Source organism: Arachis hypogaea, chromosome 13 (assembly GCF_003086295.3).
Source record: "Arachis hypogaea cultivar Tifrunner chromosome 13, arahy.Tifrunner.gnm2.J5K5, whole genome shotgun sequence".
Lineage (NCBI taxonomy): Eukaryota > Viridiplantae > Streptophyta > Magnoliopsida > Fabales > Fabaceae > Arachis > Arachis hypogaea.
Genome location: NC_092048.1, coordinates 63,830,731 through 63,850,640, shown reverse-complemented (window position 1 = coordinate 63,850,640; position 19,910 = coordinate 63,830,731). Strand labels below are relative to the sequence as shown.

Below are 19,910 nucleotides of genomic sequence, written 5' to 3'. Positions count from 1 at the left end.
AGGATCCCTATTATTATTATTATTATTTTTCTGTCCCTCTTTTTCATATGAGCAGGAGCAAAGACAAGAATATTCTTGTTGAAGCAGATCCAAAACCTGAAAGGACTTTGAAAAGGAAACTACGAGAAGCTAAAATACAACAGTCCAGAGACAACCTTTCAGAAATTTTCGAACAAGAAGAGGAGATGGCAGCCGAAAATAATAATAATGCAAGGAGGATGCTTGGTGACTTTACTGCACCTAATTCCAATTTACATGGAAGAAGCATCTCCATTCTTGCTATTGGAGCAAACAATTTTGAGCTTAAACCTCAATTAGTTTCTCTGATGCAGTAGAACTGCAAGTTTCATGGACTTCCATCTGAAGATCCTTTTCAGTTCTTAACTGAATTCTTGCAGATATGTGATACTGTTAAGACTAATGGAGTAGATCCTGAAGTCTACAGGCTCATGCTTTTCCCTTTTGCTGTGAGAGACAGAGCTAGAATATGGTTGGACTCTCAACCTAAGGATAGCCTGAACTCTTGGGATAAGCTGGTCAAGGCTTTCTTAGCCAAGTTCTTTCCTCCTCAAAAGCTAAGTAAACTTAGAGTGGATGTTCAGACCTTCAGACAGAAAGAAGGTGAATCCCTCTATGAAGCTTGGGAAAGATACAAAGAACTGACCAAAAAGTGTCTTTCTGACATGCTTTCAGAATGGACCATCCTGGATATATTCTATGATGGTCTATCTGAATTCGCTAAAATGTCATTGGATACTTCTGCAGGTGGATCCATTCACCTAAAGAAAATGCCTGCAGAAGCTCAAGAACTCATTGACATGGTTGCTAATAACCAGTTCATGTACACTTCTGAGAGGAATCCTGTGAGTAATGGGACGCCTATGAAGAAGGGAGTTCTTGAAATTGATACTCTGAATGCTATATTGGCTCAGAATAAAATATTGACTCAGCAAGTCAATATGATTTCTCAGAGTCTGAATGGAATGCAAGCTGCATCCAACAGTACTCAAGAGGCATCTTCTGAAGAAGAAGCTTATGATCCTGAAAACCCTGCAATAGCAGAGGTAAATTATATGGGTGAACCTTATGGAAACACATATAATCCATCATGGAGAAATCACCCAAATCTCTCATGGAAGGATCAACAAAAGCCTCAACAAGGCTTTAATAATGGTGGAAGAAATAGGTTTAACAATAGTAAACCTTTTCTATCATCCACCCAGCAACAGACAGAGAACTCTGAACAAAATACCTCTAATTTAGCAAACTTAGTCTCTGATCTATCTAAGGCCATTGTGAGTTTCATGAATGAAACAAGGTCATCCATTAGAAATTTGGAGGCACAAGTGGGCCAGCTGAGTAAAAGGATCACTGAAATCCCTCCTAGTACTTTCCCAAGCAATACAGAAGAAAATCCAAAAGGAGAGTGCAAGGCCATTGACATAACCACCATGGCCGAACCTGGAGAGGAAGGGGAGGACGTAAATCCCAGTGAGGAAGACCTCCTGGGACGTCCAGTGATCAATAAGGAGTTTCCCTTTGAGGAACCAAGGGAATCTGAGACTCATCTAGAGACCATAGAGATTCCATTGAACCTCCTTATGCCATTCATGAGCTCTGATCAGTATTCCTCTTCTAAAGAAAATGAGGATGTTACTGAAGAGCAAGCCGCCAAGTTTCTTGGTGCAATCATGAAGCTGAATGCCAAATTATTTGGTATTGAGACTTGGGAAGATGAACCTCCCTTGTTCACCAATGAACTAAGTGATCTGGATCAACTGACATTGCCTCAGAAAAAACAGGATCCTGGAAAGTTCGTAATACCTTGTACCATAGGCAACATGATCTTTGAAAAGGCTCTGTGTGACCTTGGTTCAGGGATAAACCTCATGCCCCTCTCTGTAATAGAGAAACTGAGAATCTATGGGGTGCAAGCTGCTAAAATCTCATTAGAGATGGCAGACAATTCAAGAAAACAGGCTTATGGACAAGTAGAGGACGTGTTAGTAAAGGTTGAAGGCCTTTACATCCCTGCTGATTTCATAGTCCTGGATACTGGGAAGAATGATGATGAATCCATCATCCTTGGAAGACCCTTCCTAGCCACAGCAAGAGCTGTGATTAATGTTAACAGAGGTGAACTAGTCCTTCAATTGAATGAGGACTCCCTTGAGTTTAAAACTCAAGGACATCCTTCTGTAAACATGGAGAGGAAGCATAAAAAGCTTCTCTCAAAACAGAGTCAACCAGAGCCCCCACAGTCAAACTCTAAGTTTGGTGTTAGGAGGCCACAACCAAACTTTAAGTTTGGTGTTGAACTCCCATATCCAAACTCTAAGTTTGGTGTTGGGAGGTCTCAACAATGCTCTGAACATCTGTGAGGCTCCATGAGAGCCCACTGTCAAGCTATTGACATTAAAGAAGCGCTCGTTGGGAGGTAACCTTTTATTTATCTAATTTTATTTTTCTTGTTCTTTCATGTTTTATTAGGTTCATTATCATGTGGAGTCACAAAATAAATATAAAAATTGAAAACAGAATCAAAAACAGTAGAAGAAAAATCACACCCTGGAGGAAGACCTTACAAACGCCAGTAAGAAGCATCTGGCTGGCGTTCAATGCCAGAACAGAGCATGGTTCTGGCGCTGAACGCCCAAAATGGGTAGCATCTGGGCGTTTGAACGCCAGAATTGCACCCTGGAGAAGAGCTGGCGCTGAATTCCCAGAACAAGCATGGTTCTGGCATTCAACGCCAGAAATGGGCAACAAATGGGCGTTCAACGCCCAGAACAAGCACCAATCTGGCGCTGAACGCCCAGAGTTGTGTGCAAGGGAATTTTGCATGCCTAATTTGGTGCAAGGTTATAAATCCTTGAACACCTCAGGATCTGTGGACCCCACAGGATCACCTCAGGATCTGTGGACCCCACAGGATCCCCACCTACTTCCACTCACTTCTTCTCACCCCTCTTTCACACAATCCCATAAACACTCTTTCCCAAAACTCTTCACCAATCACCTCAATCTCTCTTCCCTATCACCACTTCACCACTCACATCCATCCATTCTTCTTCATTTTCACACAACACAACCCTCTCTTCCCCTTCTTGGCCGAAACACAAACCCTTCTCCCTCTCCTCCATTTCTTCTTCTTCTTCATCTATTCTTTTTTCTCTTGCTTGAGGGAGAGCAATATTCTAAGTTTGGTGTGGTAAAAGTATAAGCTTTTTGTTTCTCCATTACCATTGATGGCACCCAAGACCGGAGAATCCTCTAGAAAAGGGAAAGGGAAGAAAAAGCTTCCACCTCCGAGTCATGGGAGATGGAAAGATTCATCTCCAAAGCTCATCAAGACCACTTCTATGATGTTGTGGTCAAGAAGAAGGTGATCCCCGAGGTCCCTTTCAAGCTCAAGAAGAATGAGTATCCGGAGATCCGACATGAAATCCAAAGAAGAGGTTGGGAAGTTCTAACAAACCCCATCCAACAAGTCGGCATCCTAATGGTTCAAGAGTTCTATGCCAATGCATGGATCACTAGGAACCATGATCAAAGTAAGAACCCAAACCCAAAGAATTATATTACAATGGTTCGGGGGATATACTTAGATTTTAGTCCGGAAAATGTGAGGTTGGCGTTTAACTTGCCTATGATGCAAGGAGATGCACACCCCTACACTAGAAGGGTCAACTTTAATCAAAGGTTGGACCAAGTCCTCATGGACATATGTGTGGAAGGAGCTCAATGGAAGATTGACTCCAAAGGCAAGCCGGTTCAACTAAGAAGACTGGATCTCAAGCCTATGGCTAGAGGATGGTTGGAGTTCATCCAACGCTCAATCATCCCCACTAGCAACCGATCTGAAGTTGCTATGGATCGGGCCATCATGATCCAGAGCATCATGATTGGAGAGGAAGTAGAAGTTCATGAAGTCATCTCCCTTGAACTCTACAAAATAGCCAAAAAGCCCTCTCCTTGGGCAAGGCTAGCTTTTCCTCATCTTATTTGCCATCTATGTTACTCAGCAGGAGATTCTATAGAAGGAGACATTCCCATTGAGGAAGAGAAGCCCATCACTAAGAAAAGGATGGAGCAAGCAAGAGAGCCCATTCATGGATCTCAAGAGACGCATTAAGCTCATCACCATGAGATCCCGGAGATGCCTCAAATGCATTTTCCTCCACAAAACTATTGGGAGCAAATCAACACCTCCCTAGGAGAATTAAGTTCTAACATGGGACAATTAAGGGTGGAACATCAAGAGCACTCCATCATCCTTCATGAAATAAGAGAAGATCAAAAATCAATGAGGGAGGAGCAACAAAGACAAGGAAGAGACATAGAAGAGCTCAAGGACATCATTGGTTCCTCAAAAAGGAAACGCCACCATCACTAAGGTGGACTCATTCGTTGTTCTTACTTTCTCTATTTTTCGTTTTCTATGTTAAGTGCTTATCCATGTTTGTGTCTTCATTACATGATCATTAGTATTTAGTAACTTTGCCCTAAAGTTATGAATGTCCTATGAATCCATCACCTCTCTTAAATGAAAACTGTTTTAATTCAAAAGAACAAGAAGGACTGCTGATGTTGCTGGATTCTGACCTCTCTGCACTCAAAGTGGATTTTCTGGAGCTAAAGAACTCAAAATGGCGCGATTCTAATTGCGTTGGAAAGTAGACATCCAGGGCTTTCCAGCAATATATAATAGTCCATACTTTGGCCGAGTTTAAATGACGTAAAAGGGCGTTGAACGCCAGTTTTACGCTACTGTCTGGAGTTAAACGCCAAAAACAAGTCACAAACCAGAGTTGAACGCCAGAAATACGTTACAACCTGGCGTTCAACTCCAGAAAGAGCCTCTGCACGTGTAACATTCAAGCTCAGCCCAAGCACACACCAAGTGGGCCTCGGAAGTGGATTTATGCATCAATTACTTACTTCTGTAAACCCTAGTAACTAGTTTAGTATAAATAGGACTGTTTACTATTGTATTAGACATCTTATGATCTTCGGATCATCTTTGATCACGTTTTGGGGGCTGGCCTCTCGGCCATGCCTGAACCTTTGACTTATGTATTTTCAACGGTAGAGTTTCTACACTCCATAGATTAAGGTGTGGAGCTCTGCTGTTCCTCAAAGATTAATGCAAAGTACTACTGTTTTTCTATTCAATTCAACTTATTCCGCTTCTAAGATATTTATTCGCACTTCAACCTGAATGTGATGAACGTGACAATCATCATCATTCCCTATGAACGCGTGCCTGATAACCACTTCCGTTCTACCTTAGATTGAATGAGTATCTCTTGGATCTCTTAATCAGAATCTTCGTGGTATAAGCTAGATTGATGGCGGCATTCAAGAGAGTCCGGAAAGTCTAAACCTTGTCTGTGGTATTCCGAGTAGGACTCTGGGATTGAATGACTGTGACGAACTTCAAACTCGCGAGTGCTGGGCGTAGTGACAGACGCAAAAGGAGGGTGACTCCTATTCCAGTATGATCGAGAACCTCAGATGATTAGCCGTGTTGTGACAGAGCATTTGGACCATTTTCACAAGAGGATGGGAAGTAGCCATTGACAACGGTGATGTCCTTACATAAAGCCAACCATGGAAAGGAGTAAGACTGATTGGATGAAGACAGCGGGAAAGCAGAGATTCAGAGGAACGAAAGCATCTCTATACGCTTATCTGAAATTCTCACCAATGAATTACATAAGTGCTTCTATCCTTATTTTCTATCTATTTATTATTTATGTTCGAAAACTCCATAACTATTTTATATCTGCCTGACTGAGATTTACAAGGTGACCATAGCTTGCTTCATACCAATAATCTCCGTGGGATCGACCCTTACTCACGTAAGGTTTATTACTTGGACGACCCAGTGCACTTGCTGGTTAGTTGTATCGAAGTTGTGAATGAAAAACAATTTATTAAGACGTGCGTACAGAGTTTCTGGCGCCGTTGCCTGAGATCACAATTTTGTGCACCAAGACGCAAAAGAATTACTAGTACAGTTCTTACGAGATAATGTCGATCTCTTCGCATGGAAAGCTGCAGACATGCCATGCATAGACCCTAAGCTAATGAGTCACAAGTTGGCGGTCTATCCAGGATCTCGGCCGGTACAGCAGAGGCAAAGAAAACTTGGGCCAGAACGATCCCAAGCTGTGGAAGAACAGGTACAAGCACTACTGGAGGCAGGATTCATAAGAGAAGTCAAGTACCCACTATGGCTAGCTAACGTCATCTTGGTGAAAAAATCAAATGGGAAATGGCGAATGTGCACCGACTACACCGACCTCAACAAAGCCTGCCCAAAAGATCCTTACCCACTCCCAAGTATCGACGCTCTGGTAGATGCTTCATCCGGATATAGATACCTGTCGTTTATGGATGCATATTCCGGATACAACCAAATCTCCATGTATCCACCAGATCAAGAAAAGACCTCATTTTTGACGCCAAAAACAAATTACTGCTACATTGTAATGCCTTTCGGTCTCAAGAATGCGAGAGCTACGTATCAAAGGCTAATGAATAAAGTCTTTTCAGATCATATCAGAAAGATCATGGAAGTCTACGTGGACGACATGTTAATAAAGACACAAAGTGAAGAGACATTATTGTCTGACCTGGCCCAAGTGTTCGACACTATAAGGAAGCATGACATGCGCCTCAATCCCGCAAAATGCACTTTTGCAATAGAAGCAGGCAAGTTCTTGGGTTTTATGCTCACACAAAGATGAATTGAGGTAAATCCGAATAAATGCCAGGCCATACTCAACATGAAAAGCCCAACTTGTGTCAAAGAAGTACAACAACTCAATGGGAGGTTGGCAGCCTTGTCCAGGTTCCTAGCGGGATCAGCAATAAGATCTCTTCCTTTCTATGCCACTCTAAGGAAAGGAAAGAACTTCGAATGGACAATGGAATGCGAGCAAGCCTTCCAGGATTTAAAAAGTTTCCTGGGATGACCACCTATCCTAACTTGACCACGAAAGGAAGAACCACTCGTATTGTACCTTGCGGTAGGAAGTCGGGCAGTAGCCTCAGTACTAGTTCGAGAGGACGACAAAGGGCAACAACCTGTATACTTCATTAGTAAAGCGCTGCAAGGATCCGAGCTGAACTACCAAAAAATAGAAAAATTTGCCTTTGCTCTCATACTGACATCTCGACGACTACGCCCGTACTTCCAGGCTCACACCATTAAGGTCCAGACCGACCAGCCCATAAAAGGGATACTGCAGAAAACAGATCTAGCAGGCAGAATTTTACAATGGGCAGTCGAGTTATCCGAGTTCGACCTCCAATATGAGGCTCGGATGGCCATCAAATCACAATACTTGGCCGACTTCATTGCAGAATTCACAGATACCCTGGAAACCCCCACAGAATGGAATCTCTACGTGGACGGGTCCTCAAATAAGACTGGAAGCAGCGCAGGTGTGATAGTAGAAAGCAACCAAGGAACCCAAGTTGAGCTTTCCCTCAAATTTGGGTTCCCGGCCTCAAACAACCAGGCAGAATATGAAGCGTTACTAGCTGGTTTGAAGCTGGCTAAGGAGGTTGGAGCTCAAAAACTCAACATCTTCAGCGACTTACAAGTAGTCACCTCACAGATAACAGGGAGTTACCAAGCCAAAGATCCCACCATGAAAAAGTATTTGGATATAACCAAGGAACAACTCGGACAACTCGGGGAATATAAGATCTACCACATACCCCGCGAACAAAATGCCCGAGCTGATGCACTCTCAAAGCTAGCCAGCACCAAACCAGGGGGCAACAATAGAAGCCTCATCCAGGAAATGCTACAGAACCCGTCAATCTCGGAAGCAGAAAAAGTCCTAGCTATAACAAGTCAGGATCAAGGATGGATGACCCCTATAATTAATTACCTCAAAAAAGAAACACTCCCCACAAATGAGAAGAAAGCAAAGAGGTTAAAACGGGAGGCTCAGTACTACACCATCAAAAACAACACCCTATACAAAAGAGGGATTTCAATACCATTGTTAAAATGTGTGCCGACCTCTAACACAAGGAAAGTCTTAGAGGAAGTACACAGCGGCATTTGTGGCAATCATCTCGGGGCACAAGCTCTCACCAAAAAGGTACTTCGGGCGGGATTTTACTGGACAACTCTACAAAAAGAAGCTATAGAATTCGTAAAGACATGTCCCCCATGCTAGAAACATGCCAACTTTCGCATCGCCCCGCCAGAAGAGCTCATCAGCGTAACTTCGCCTTGGCCATTTGTAAAATGGGGACTCGATCTTCTCGGACCCTTTCCCCAGGGATCAGGACAAGTCAAATTCCTCATAGTCAGAGTAGATTATTTAACAAAGTGGATTGAGGCAGAGCCCCTAGCCAACACCACTACTCAAAGAAGCTGGAAATTCCTATATAGGAACATTGTCACGAGGTTCGGGGTTCCATACTCCATCACCACAGACAATGGCACTCAATTCACAGATGCAGGCTTCAGGAAATTAGTAGCTGACTTGAACATAAAGCACCAGTTCACCTCCATCAAACATCCTCAAGCCAATGGGCAAGCCGAAGCTGCCAACAAAGTCATATTGGCTGGGTTGAAATGGAGACTGCAAGATGCGAAGGGAGCTTGGGCTGAAGAACTTCCACAGGTCCTATGGGCATATCAAACTAGGCCACATTCCACCACAAACGAATCACCGTTCCGATTAGCATACAGAGTGGAGGCAATAATCCCAGTAGAGGTCGAGGAAGGGTCGCCTAGAGTAGTCCACTACAATGAAGAAGCCAACTCTCAACTTCAAAGAGAAGAACTCGACCTACTTCCGGAAATCCAAGAAAGAGCTCGGATCAGGGAAGAAGCGCTAAAGCGTCGAATGGCTTCAAGATATAATCAAAAGGTAGTGCCAAGAGGTTTTGCGGAGAATGATCTCATCCTAATCCGAAATGATATTGGAACAACTCAACCCGGAGAAGGAAAGTTTGCAGCAAACTGGAAAGGACCCTACCGAGTCATAGAAGTACTTGGGAAGGGCTACTACAGACTGTCCGAACTCGATGGACGAGAGCTTCCCAGATCGTGGCACGCCTGCAATCTAAGAAGGTACTATAGCTAGAGAAGGTAAAAGATCTCATCATAGGATGCACTCTCTTTCCTGAAAAGGTTTTTTAATGAGGCACCAAGTTGAGATCCAGATATTATTCGACTTAAAAGGATGAAAAACTCCAACATGTATATATTTGCACTTTCTTTTGAATAAAATATATTTTAGATATTCTACAAATTCTCAAGACGCATTAATCTGAAGTATTCATCATCCGATTATAAAGCAACAAATCAGCAGAAAGTGAAAAACAGATTCACTGCACGATCACGATAAAAGAACAATAAAGATGAAAACGCGATTCATCTAAAGGTCGACCAAAGAAAGACAGAAACCACCTTCTACAAATCGGCAAAGATGAACACAGAATAATGCAAGAAGTTATCGAAAGTGATCTGAAAAAAGAACCTGACGAGGTCTTACGGATTGCTAAATAATAACTTAAAGACTGGCGGACGTTGAGAAGTTGGACCAAGTCAACCCAAGTTATCAGCAAATCCCTGGAAAGAGGTCTGGCCAACCCTATAAAAGAGGAATTGCTATAACTTAAAAGAGATTGACATAAAAAAGTCGGTCTCCTACGAAAAACTAGTTATAAAAGTAATCCCTAAAAGAGACCTGACAAAGGTCCAAGAAAGAGGATTACAACAAACAAGTTATAAAAGTAATCCCTGAAAGAGACCTGACAAAGGTCCAAGAAAGAGGATTACAAAATAACTTAGAAGAGATCGACATAAAGAAGTCGGTCTCCTACAACAAACAAGTTATAAAAGTAATCCCTGAAAGAGACCTGACAAAGGTCCAAGAAAGAGGATTACAAAAATAACTTAGAAAAGGACGACGCAAAGAAGTCGGTCTCCTACAACAAACAAGTTATAAAAGTAATCCATGAAAGAGACTTGACAAAGGTCCAAGAAAGAGGATTACAAAATAACTTAGAAGAGGTCGACATAAAGAAGTCGGTCTCCTACAACAGACAAGTTATAAAAGTAGTCCTTGAAAGAGACCTGACAAAGGTCCAAAAAAGAGGACTACAAAAATAACTTAGAAAAGGACGACGCAAAGAAGTCGGTCTCCTACAACAGACAAGTTATAAAAGTAGTCCCTGAAAGAGACCTGACAAAGGTCCAAAAACGAGGACTACAAAAATAACTGGAAAGAGGACCAACGTAAAGAAATCGGTTACGGATGGCCAGAAATGAATACAAGTAAGAGCCAGAAAACCGAAACACGAGTTGGATCCACACATCCGCAAAGGATCCAAGCTACAAGCAATAAGTACAAAGCAATCCAAAGAGGCCGAGCAGCAAGGCTTCGGCATTCTCAAAACCCAGAAAGTTGCTAAACAAGCAACCAAAAGGAGTATCAACAGTCAGCAAAATATTCAAATTACAGAAATAAAGAATTTAAAAAGCCCACAAGTCGGGCTATCTACACAAACATCCAAGAAAAATTAGTTAAGATTGGGAGCCTTCTCGGTAGCATCAGTCTGGGGTGAAGGAGGGCGAGTTTGGAGAGGCACTGCATCCACCATACCGTCGTCCCTATTCAGAATTTGATAATCAGGATCTAATTCTGGACGAGCAATCCCAGCAGGAGGAACTATAGAGGTCGACACTTTAGCAGCAGGCACAGAGAGAGGTTCGATATCATCATCATCTTGGTCGTCAGGAACAATCTTACCATCCCTCACAATATTGTCCAAGCTAAAAAGAGTAAGATCAACCTCAGGAGAGAGAACTTGAACCTGCTCCTTCAAATTATCATAAGCAGCGTTTACACTGCCGATAAGGTGACCTTGGAGCTCGGAATAGTCAACCCGGGCAGACTCCAACTCCTCCCTCAGACGTATCACGTCCCGATAAGACGTGAAATAACTATCTTTATGCCTCAACACAGTGTCCTTGGCCAATCTCACAGAAGCCGCCAGAGCAAGAGAACTAGCCTTTTCATTCTCCAGATCCTTCTCCAGTTTGGCTACTTTCACTTCAAGCTCCTCTTTCAAGCCCTTCATCCGGTCGAATTCCTATTTTTCCTCCTCCATGAAGGCTTTGGTGGCATGGAGAGGAAGATTTTGAGCAGTTCGGTACAAGGCAGCTCCCATATGTGCCATTTTTACACTACTCCAAGTTATAAAGTCCAAATGACGAAGAAGTGATACATCATCCATAGGAAGGACACCTGATAAACCACTATTTTATGGTTTATATTGTGTTTAATTGTGTGGTTTTATCATGATCCTTACCCACTTATTCATTAAATTAGCATGAAATTATAATTCCTTCCTGAATTTATAACATGTTTGAAAATTGCTTCCTAGAGACTTTAATTATGTAATTTTAATTCTCCTTTATTCCATTCGATGCCGTGATCTGTGTGTTGAGTGTTTCAGACTTTATAGGGCATGAATGAGTTGGAGATTAGAAAGGAAGCTAGCAAAAATGGAAGAAACACAAGAATTTGAGGAGATAGCCAGCGAGAAGTGACGCGGTCGCATGGTTCACACGACCGCGCGAAGGAGAGCAAATCGCAGTGACACGGCCGCATGGCTCATGCGGCCGCGCGGATTGGAAAAGCTCAAGCGACGCGGAAGCATGGACGACGCGAACGCGTGGCAAGGAAAAAAAGCGCGAATGACGCGTCCTCATGGATGACGCGATCGCGTGACATGTGCGATCTGCATAATCTGCAGAATTCGCTGGGGGCGATTTTGGACCTTATTTCGACCCAGTTCTCGGCCCGGAACAGCAGACTAGAGCCAGAGAATATGCAGAAACAAAAGACAACATTCATTCTACACAATTTTCAGTTTTAGATCTAGTTTTACTCCCTTAGGTTTCTTTCTCTAGGTTTTAAGAATTTTAATTTTCAATTAGTCTTAGCATTGGAACATTGAGAAGAGTTATTTCCTCATCAAGACTTAGTCATTCTAGTTCGTTCTCTTAACTTGGTTTTATTCTTCCATGTTCTTTGCTTTGTTCAATTTTGTCATTTGAATACTTTCATGATTATTTAGTACAAGGATTATTTCTTCCATTTTAATTTATTTTCCATTCCAATAATCATGTCTTCTTTTAATTCCCTTTCATGTGTTATGAATTTATTATTTACAATGAGTGAGTAGTTCCCTCACTTGATGGGGAGTTGATTGAAAGGAACTCTTGAGTTGGAAGGATTGAAAGAAAATTTGTAATTGGGTTAACTGTTGGATTGTTATCTAATCTCTAACACCAATCCCTTTGAACAAAGTGGGTTGCAACTCGTGAATAGATCTAGCATTCCAACCTGTTTGACTTTCCTTTACCTAGTAAAGGATAACTAAACAGAACAACCATTAATTATAAATTAATCTTGAGATCATTCCATCAATAATAGAGATTCCAACTAATCAACTCCCAGTCAAGGCTTTTATTCATATTATTTGAATTTTCTCAATTTAATTTTCCACCTACTTAACTCAACTTCTTGGAACATCTGATTAATAAAATAGCACACTTTTCTGCAACTCGTTGGGAGACGACCTGGGACTTAAACTCCCAGTAATTTTTAATTTAAACTCTCTGTGACATATTTCAAAATTGATAGGCAGATTTTCTGTGAGTTAAGAACTATACTTGCAACGTAACTATTTTGATAATTTTTAATTCACCAACTTCTGTGTCTTATCAATTTTTGGCGCCGTTGCCGGGGAGTTGCAATAGGGTGCTAATGTTATTTATTAGAATTTATTTATTTGCATTTTATTTTATTTTGCTACTATGAGCTGCATGTTTCTTTCGTCAAATGACGCGTTCACTTCTTGATCCGCGCTTGCTAATATTCAATCCAGAAATTGAAAGGACTATTTCACGAATAAGGCGAGAACAGCGTCGGTTAGTCCGCTCTGAGGGCGGATCTGAAAGTGAACTTGAGGAAGAAACCAGCCCCTATTCTACTGATTCGGTTGTTTTACGTGCAGAAGACATGGCAGCTAGGAGAGTTACCATCCAGAAGGAAGGAGCTCCTGATTTTACAATGCAACCGTTTCAAGCGCATCATCCAGCGGCAGCTACAGATTTTGAAATAAAGACCGCACTGCTAAATTTGATGCCCAAGTTTCGTGGCCTACCTGCTCAAGAGCCTATCAAGCACTTGAGAGATTTTCAGGCAACCTGTTCTACTGTCAGGCGTGATGGTACTGATGAAACTTCAATTTTGCTGAAAGCTTTCCCGTTTTCTCTTTAGGGAAAAGCAAGAGTGTGGTACTACACTCAACCTCTAGCAAATGTATCCAAATGGGATACACTCAGAAAGGAGTTTTTGGAGAAATTCTTTCCATCTGAAGTTACTGATAAACTGAGGAAGGATATTTCTACAATTGTTCAGGATGACAATGAGACTCTCTTTGAATACTGGGAGCGCTTCAATAATCTTCTGGAAGCATGCCCCCACCACATGATTGACAAGATAGTGTTACTTAGCTATATCACACAGGGCATGAGGCCCCAAGATAAGACCACATTGGAAAGTGCTAGCAATGGGTCTATGAAGAAGTACAAGACCACTGATGAGGCTTGGCAACTGATCAGTGATCTAGCTGAATCTACTAGGAACCACAGGCAAAAGCAAGGCCGTTCAAAAGCCGTTGCAAAAGTATCCTCTAGCAGAGAGACTGCGGCTCTAGCTCAGAGTATATGTGAGATGACCAACTTGCTGAAGCAAATGCAATTGAATCAACAACAAGCTCAACCTCCCTCGCCACAGCAAAACCAATAACTAGTCCCATAGAGAGTTTGCGGAATCTGTGCTGATTACAGCCATTACACTGATGAATGCCCGCAGCTCCAACAAGAAGACAACATGGTGGCATCCACTCATAACTTCTATGACCGCCCCAACCATGGGTACAATTAAAGTGGAAATAATAATCATGGATGGCAGGACAATTCTAACCAGAATTGGAGGGACAACAATAATAGCGGAGGCAGAGATAATCAGGGAAATCCGAGATGGAATAATAACAACAACAGGTAGCAGAATCAACCTTACAGAGCACCTCACTTGAGGTAAAACCAAAGACCACAGAACAATCAACAGCAGACCTCTCAATTTACTTATTCTTCTGTATCTCCTAATGAAGAGCTACTACAATCTTTTGAGCGAAGACAACAGACCATGGAAAGTAACATCATGAATAGTATTAATGCCAGTCTGAATGGTCTCACCTCTACTTTGCAAGCTCTTATGTCACAGATTGGATCAACGCAAAATTCTAGTAACCAACCTTCAAGCTCTACTGGAATCCCCTCTCAACCATTACCCAATCCAAAGGGAGGCATTAATGCCATCACCCTAAGGTTTGGAACCACACTGCAGGAGAGGAATCAGGAGGAACCAAGCCCACCAGAACACACCTCAGCTGAAAAGGTAGTAGAAATAGAAGATGTTGAAGAGGAAGATGACATACAGGACATAGCTGAAGAAGAAATAGCTCAACCACAGGAGGAAGCACCAAAGGGTGCAGACACCACAGAAAAAACTACTCCTATTCCATTTCCATAACTTGCAAGGAAGCCCAGGAAGCAGCTGGAACCCGACCCCAAAATGGTAGAAATATTCAAAAAGGTTGAGGTAATTGTTCCTCTTTTTGATGTTATTTAGTAGGTACCTAAATATGCAAAGTTTTTAAAAGACTTATGTATCCATAAAGACAAAATTATTGAATTAGAAACCATTCCTTTAGGCAGTTCTATATCTGCTTTAATGGGAGGATTACCTGAAAAATGTAGTGATCCAGGTCCTTGTATAGTTAGCTATACTATTGGTGGTGTAGTAATTTATGATTGCATGTGTGATTTAGGAGCATGTGTCAGTATAATGCCTTTGTCTATATATGATATTTTGAGGTTCCCTCCCTTAAAAAGGTCGGCAGCTCATTTTGTGTTAGTTGATAAAAGCATTATTACAGTGGCTGGAGTTGCTGAAGATGTTTTGGTGAACATTAAAGGGCTTACATTTCCCACTGACTTTTATATCTTGGAAATGCCCCATAATGACTCGGATAAGCCATCATCAATCCTACTTGGAAGACCATTCCTGAAGACATCAAAATTCAAATTGGATGCTTTTTCAGGAACATACTCCTTTGAAATAGATGGCCGCATAGTAATCTTCAATCTGAATGGAGTCATTGACAACCCCCCAGAAGATCGTTCTATCTTTCAGTGTGATGTCATAGATGAAAGTGTAAGGTCCAAGTGTGAGGACCCTTTTTACTAACAATGAGGGCACTTCGTCATTTTCACAAGCTCCAGATAATCCAGAGCCTACCCATGATCAAAAGTTAGAATTGAAATCCCTCCCTCCACATCTCAAATATGCTTATCTTGAGGATGAGCAGAGGTTTCCAGTTATCATTGCAAGAGAACTTACTTCTCAACAAGAAGAGCAGTTACTTGATGTGCTGAGGAAGCATAGGAAGGCAATTGGGTGGAGCTTGGCAGACATAGTAGGCATCAACCCTCAAGTATGTGAGCACAGAATATTTTTAGAAGAGGGAGCAAGACCTGTCCGTCAACCCCAAAGAAGATTGAATCCCACTATCTTGGAAGTTGTCAAAAAGGAAGTGACCAGACTGTTGGAAGCCGGTATCATATATCCCATTTCAGACAGTGAATGGGTAAGCCCAGTACAAGTGGTGCCCAAGAAGTCTGGAGTCACTACAGTGAAGAATGAGCATGGAGAGCTCATAGCAACTAGAGTTCAGAATGCTTGGAGAGTCTGCATTGATTACAGGCGTCTCAACCAAGCTACCCGTAAGGATCACTACCCACTTCCATTCATTGATCAAATGCTGGATCGCCTGTCAGGTAAATCACATTATTGCTTTTTAGATGGTTACACAGGTTATTTCCAGATTCATATAGCTCTTGAGGATCAGGAAAAGACTACTTTTACATGTCTTTTTGGGACTTATGCTTACAAGAGAATGCCCTTTGGCTTGTGCAATGCACCAGCTACCTTCCAAAGGTGTATAATGAGTCTTTTCTCTGATCTTATTGAGGATTGTATGGAAGTTTTTATGGATGATTTTAGCGTTTATGGTGATTCTTTTAGCCTTTGCTTAGATGGATTATCTAGAGTATTAGATAGATGTGTTAATACAAACCTTGTATTAAATTTCGAAAAATGTCACTTTAGGTAAAACAAGGGATTGTATTAGGACATGTGGTATCTAATAATGGCATTTCTGTAGACCCAGCAAAGGTGAATGTTATTTCTAGTCTACCTTACCCATCTTCTGTGAGGGAAGTCCGTTCGTTCCTTGGCCATGCAGGTTTTTACAGGAGATTTATTAAGGACTTTAGTAAGGTCGCACTTCCCTTATCCAGATTACTGCAGAAGGATATTGAGTTTGAGTTCAATGAGGATTGCAAACATGCGTTTGATAAGCTGAAGACTGCTCTGACTCAAGCTCCAATTGTGAGAGCACCAGACTGGAGCCAGCCGTTTGAAATCATGTGCGATGCTTCCAACCATGCAGTAGGAGCAGCGCTGGCTCAGCGTGAAGGTAAGGATCCTTTCGTCATTGCTTATGCGTCTAAGACTTTAGACACTGCCCAATCCAACTATACTACTACTGAGAAAGAGCTTCTTGCTATTGTTTTTGCTCTGGATAAATTCCGAGCTTATTTACTTGGTACTAGAGTAGTAGTGTATTCGGACCATGCAGCTTTAAAGTATCTATTAGCTAAAAAGGAATCCAAACCAAGACTCATACGTTGGATACTGTTATTACAAGAATTTGATTTAGAAATAAAGGATAGGAGTGGTAATCAGAATTTAGTGGCAGACCACTTGAGTCGCCTTGAGCATATTAAGGATGATTCTACTCCTATAGATGATAATTTTCCTTTTGATAACCTGCAAGCAGTATCTGAGGTAGTCCCTTGGTATGCACCTGTTGCTAATTATTTAGTTAGCCGCACATTTCCTCCAAATTTTTCTAAGCATCAAAGAGACAAGCTGAAAAGCGAGTCTAAATATTATATATGGGATGACCCATATTTATGGAGATATGGCGCTGATCAGGTAATTAGACATTGTGTGCCTCAATCAGAATTCCAATCCATTTTAGAGGCCTGTCACTCATCTGAGAGTGGATGACATTTTGGTCCTCAAAGAACAACTAGAAAGATCTTAGACTGTGGATTCTGGTGGCCTATTCTTTTTAGAGACGCTGCTGAGTTTTGTAAATCTTGTCTCCCATGCCAGAAATTTGGCAATATATCCAGGAGAGATGAGATGCCTCAACAAATTATACTTTTCTGTAAAATTTTTGATGTTTGGGGCATTGACTTCATGGGTCCATTTCCAAATTCTATGGATATTTTTATATATTATTAGCTGTGGATTATGTTTCCAAATGGGTGGAAGCAATTCCTACCCGCACTTATGATGCTAATACTGTTGTTTCCTTTGTGAGAAACCATATTATATGTCGCTTCGGATCACCACGAGAATCGTGAGCGATCAAGGCACCCATTTTTGTAACAGGAGACTAACAGGATTAATGAAGAAGCACGGGATAATTCATAAGGTTGCAACAGCTTACCATCCCCAAACTAATGGGCAAGCCGAGGTGTCAAACAGAGAAATTAAGCGTATCTTGAAAAAGATAGTAACGCCTCATAGAAAAGACTGGAGCACCAGGCTACAAGATGCACTCTGGGCATATAGTACAGGATACAAGACACCCATTGGGATGAGTCCTTTCCGCTTGGTTTATGGAAAAGCTTGTCATCTCTCAGTTGAAGTAGAACACAGAGCTTTTTGGGCAGTTAAGGAGTGCAACATGGGAATTGAGAAAGCCGGAGCTGAAAGGAAGTTGCAACTGCAGGAACTGGAGAGCCTTCGCCTAGAAGCTTATGAAAACTCTAGAATATACAAGGAAAAGATGAAGGCTGTACATGATCAAAACATCAAGAAGAAAGAGTTCCAACCTGGGGATTTAGTCCTCCTTTACAAATCTCGACTAAGGCTCATGCCAGGCAAGTTGAGATCAAGATGGGAAGGTCCATACAGAGTAGAGAAGGCCGAACCGTACGGAGTTTATCACCTAAGCCATCCTTCAAGCTCTAAACTTATTAAGGTTAATGGACAACGCCTGAAGCTATACAATGGCGAGAAGATACAGAGAAACAAGGAGCTTGAAATCTTCCTCCTGGAAGATCCCCACATAGCAGAGGATTGAGCTAGTGGAGCATCCAACATACGGACGTTAAAGCAAAGTGCTAGGTGGGAGACAACCCACCATGGTATGATCGTTCTTTTCTTTATTTTTAGTTTTTGCTATTCAATAACTCTTCTCTTTCCTAGTACTTTCGTGCATCTGCATTTACATGTTTTTATTTAAAAAAAAAAATTTTTTTGCTACGCGAAGCGATCGCATCAGCGACGCGTCCGCGTCACAGGGAGAGTAAAGAAAAATAAAAATGAACAGAAAGTCACGCTGGAGTGTGGCTGGAGGCGTGCCAATGGCACAAATCAACCCACGTGACCGCGTCGCTGACGCATTCACATCGCATGGGAATCATGGCTTCCCACGCGACCGCATGCCCCACGCGGCCGCGTGCCCTGAGTTTTCGACATAAAAGGGTGCACAATGAAATATTGTGCGAGAGTGATGCTGGATTGGTGCTGGAAGCAAAATCCTTATCACGCGACAGCGTCGCCGACGCGGCCGCGTCATCCATTTTCTGGCGCACACTCACGCGATCGCGTGATCCACGCGATCGCGCCATCCCAATTTTGGCAAATAAATTAATTTGAACACAGTGTTGTGCTGGTGTGAGGCTGCACTCGCGCCAGAAGCATAACATGGGTCACGCGACCGCGTGACCGACGCGATCGCGTCACCATACTTGAAGCGCATCCACGCGAACGCGTGCTCCACGCAGCCGCGTCGCATGCACCGCACAGCTCAACCAAAAATTGCCACATATCTTATCTTTCTCTCCTCCAAACCCTAATTTTTCTTTTCCTTCCTTATTTCTTCCTTCTCCCTTCTTCCTTCTATTTCACCTTTCACTCTCTATCTCTCTCACCTCCATTAACAAGGTTTTACTTTCTTCCTCCCTCTTTCTTTTTCTATCATTCTTATTATTTTATATGTATTTTCTTTTCTTTTCTTTTTCTTTTCATTATTCATATTTTCTTTCTTTTTCTTTTCCTTTTTACATGGTGTTAGAAATTTACTTGTTTTTCTTTTTTGAGTCATTATCCCTCATTATATGCTTGTGGATTGTTGTAAATTATTTGACAATTATTTTTATTCTATTTAAGGGATTGCTTGCATGTTCACCTTCATATTTTCTATACCTTATTCAACATGCATGCTATGTGTTTGTGAAAAAGCTCAAATGGCATTATGCACTTCTCTATGTTGATATACTATTCAATGCTTGCTTTTCACAACTTTTCTTTACTATTTTATTAATTAAATTTAATTGTCAATACAAACGTGATGGTTTGTTACAAAGTATTGCTTGGTCTACGCTACTCATGCCTTTTGCCGGCATGCCAATAAACACCTTGCAGTCACTTGTCTTTATATGCACTAGCTATTTTCCATTGTTGGCTTTTTACATGTACTCGCGAGCATGTGATAATGTCAGTATATCTTAATGTGCATCCATCACCCTCTTTTCCGTTTCCTTCCTTGCTGTATATCTCTTTGAATTTAATTTACTTTCTCTTCCCTTCTTTCAGGATGGCCACCAAGAAAGAAAAAGAGAAAGCTACTTCCAAACCACCAGCAAG

General features: G+C 41.8%; 2 non-coding genes across 2 annotated transcripts; both read right to left on the bottom strand.

The window, feature by feature from the left end:
* Positions 1-581: 581 nt before the first annotated feature.
* Positions 582-689, bottom strand: LOC112739572 (small nucleolar RNA R71). The gene has a single exon (XR_003170504.1). It is a non-coding gene; the product is annotated as a small nucleolar RNA R71 (small nucleolar RNA).
* Positions 690-13,442: 12,753 nt separating this feature from the next.
* LOC112739155 (small nucleolar RNA R71) lies at positions 13,443-13,550 on the bottom strand. The gene has a single exon (XR_003170093.1). It is a non-coding gene; the product is annotated as a small nucleolar RNA R71 (small nucleolar RNA).
* Positions 13,551-19,910: the final 6,360 nt, after the last annotated feature.